This window comes from Coregonus lavaretus (assembly GCF_964263955.1).
Source record: "Coregonus lavaretus genome assembly, chromosome: 3".
NCBI classification, from domain to species: domain Eukaryota; kingdom Metazoa; phylum Chordata; class Actinopteri; order Salmoniformes; family Salmonidae; genus Coregonus; species Coregonus lavaretus.
The window spans coordinates 32,337,651-32,340,933 of NC_139990.1; positions in this window are offsets into that span (position 1 = coordinate 32,337,651).

Below are 3,283 nucleotides of genomic sequence, written 5' to 3' on the forward strand. Positions count from 1 at the left end.
GAGGATGAGCATGAGATTGTTCCTTATAGTTCAACCTTGGTCACCTATTCTATTGGTTTGGGGAAAAGGAGAGCCATGGATCCACATGGATAGAGTAGAGGAAGCCAAGAACGAACAAGTGAAGAGAGGTGGGGGAAGAGAGAGCTGAGAGAGCGCTGAACCCAGAATCCATGTCTACAAACCCTCAACAAGAGAAAGATGGAGAGATGGAAGGAGGGAGGCTATTGTGTTGTGCTGTCAAGATTTTGTTTTCCAGCAAGGACTTGATAATGAGCAACACTAGAGAAGCAGTGTGATACTGACTGGCGGTGTCAGTTAGTGACGGATGGTTCCAAGGACTGGTTCTGGTTCTGTTCGTGGTCCGACCACAGAGGTTTCCTTTAATCTTCCGACTGGGCTCAGGAGAGGTGTGGTCAACATGGTTAACATGCGGTCAACATGGCCCTTCGACTCGTTTTAAAACGGTGGGTTTCACTCTACCCCGGGGCTCCAACCAAACTGAACAATGTACTCTTGTGTTTGTGGCCAAGGCATCTTCCAAGTTGGCTAGGACAAGGCAAGAAGAGCCGACTGGACTCCCTTCAGACTTGGGGTCTGACTCAATGCTGTGGTTTATGGACACATCCTTTCATTGCTGTGTTGTAGCTATTATTTTCTTGCTTCGCCTGGAAGTGCATCTAAAGAGCTTCAAAGACTCTTCCATGAGAACTCTCTTCTGAGACTATGATGCTTACACTGGAGACAAGGCTTGATCATGCTTACAGAGCAGAACATTATTATTATCATTATTGTTATTATTATTATCATTATCTTGTTATTATATCATTATCATTATTACCTGTATTATGTTTTATTGTTTTATCATCGATCTGAGTTTTCATCTTACTGTCCATGAATTTACAGTTTTTGGCACTGTACTCGATGTATCATTATTTGATTTGAATTGGAAACCCAAAAGGACTGCATAGCATTGGGACAGTCAGCGTGGTGGTGGGAACCCTGGTTCTGCCAGCATTCTGCCTCTGCAGCACATGACAGGCACCTGGAAGAACATCATGCTCTTTTACAGAAAGTGGTGGACAAAGACCATTAGATTCCCACCTACAGTTCATAATAAACAAGAGCCCCACTATTGCACCTCTTTTCCATCCTGCTACACACACAGCCTTGCAGAAAGAACTCTAGATCCCAGGACTATAAACTGTGAGGCACTTGCCAACGACATGACTTCACTTCCGCAGTGCCAGCTAATAAGGACTCCAAAACAACATCCTTGTGTTTTAAAACCATCAGTGTGAAACTAGTGCAATATGATGGGCGCTTGATGCTCAAGCTGGACGGATTTTTCTTAAGATGTTTCAAAACTATTTTATAATGTGTTCCTCATATTTACAGAGCAAATAGATACTTTATTGTATAACAAATATGTATTAGTAATGAAACACATTCATTCAATAGAGGTTTGGTTGTGTTCCGAGTGAAAGCGCAAGACTACAAATTATTTGGAGGTCTGTGATTAGTAGATTATTCTAATTCTAAAAAGCAGACGTTATAAAGAATTAATAATAGCCTATATGAATATATCTAAAAACTGTGCTTCAGGATAGCTGTTTTGACTCCATACCTCACGGTGTGGAGTAACTGAACCTCATGTCTTCTGTAATAGTGTGTTTTTTATAATCTTGTCAATATTGCACTACAGTATGTGCCAAAAATCTTTCCTGTCCCCTATTTCCTTCCTAGCCATAGCGCCCCCCTCTTGTTGTAAATGTATAGTTTTGAGAGCACAAGATGAATGTGATTTTTTTCTAATAAAATAAAAACATATCTATATTACTACATGTGAGTTGTCCTTGTTGGTACCTGCAATTATGTTGGCAATGGCATGGTCTTATAACCTGAATAAATGTAATAATTTAGCTGGATCTGGCAACCCTTAGCCTGTATATTCACTCACCCCTACTAGAGCATGGCGATATGGACAAAGATCCATATTATGATACTGTATATTGACTGAATTATCATGATAACGATGATCGTTATCTCTAACCCCTACTACCAAATAGTTAAACTCTATAGCTCATTTGTATATGATATTTGGAAGGTTAAGGAAGTTTTCCTTTAGTTAACCACAAAACCAACACACCGTTTGGTCATCTACTACTTATATCACAGACCATCATCCACCATGTTCTGTGATGGTGCTTCAAGCTGAATTAGAATTGAGCTTCATTGTAACTGATCTAGTACTACTATATATGCCAAGCACCAGATCAAGTAATATCATAGAAATAGGACAATAGTGCAATAAGTAAGAGAGGTAACTAAATAAAATGGATGCTGATTTAGTTTGTCGCATAGCTTTTATAATCCTGTCAAACTACAGCCACAGGCATCAATTGGGTCCCTAAATATAGAACCAAGTCCCAGATAAAAAGGCAATCTGCAAGATGATAAAAGTGCGCCGCTTCACAGTTCTATTTTCATAAGAGATGTAAGCTTTGTGCCAAGTTGATGTGACCCATTCCAAATATCTGAAAATCAACACAGAATAAATGTACAGTATTATGTGGGAGAAGAAAAAATAGCATATTGACCTTTTTCCAAAATACAACCCAAATGTACTTTCCAGCTTTATCTAACTACAGTATTGCCACTTTCTGTTGTCTCCTCTTTGATATCTAAATTCCTGAATTCTGAGTTCATGAATTTTAATTGAACACATCTAATTCTGCTCTAAGGCATGAGAACGAATAGATTTGCATTATCAGTCTGTTGAGCACTGCTCATTTATATGAGGTTATCTGGAGAGCGAGCTGAGCTGGTTTGGTTGATAGCTCTCTGCTTTAGAGCCCTGTTCCATTGACCGAATTAAAGACATGGCTGATAATCAGTCTGGTGATAATGAGATTGGTGGTGATAAACTACTTGTCAAGGAACGTCCGGCTCCAACACATGATGCATCACTGAAGCCATTTGCCATTTCAAACAGGGTCTTCCGATATTGCGACCCTCTTAAAGTAATAGGTATTCAGCCATGCATATGAGCAATTGGTTTTGGTATAAGGACTGTGATGAGTGTGATTAGAAGGAGTCAGGCGCAGGAGGGTAAATCACCGAATACAGAGTTTATTCCGTCGTACACAGTTGCGCTGGATTGCGACCTCAAAATACAGGCACAGGGGAACAATCTACCCCGGCAATACAAGGTACGGGTAGCTCCAACAAAATACAGGCACAGGGGAAATATCTACCCCGGCAATACAAAGTACGGGTAGCTCCA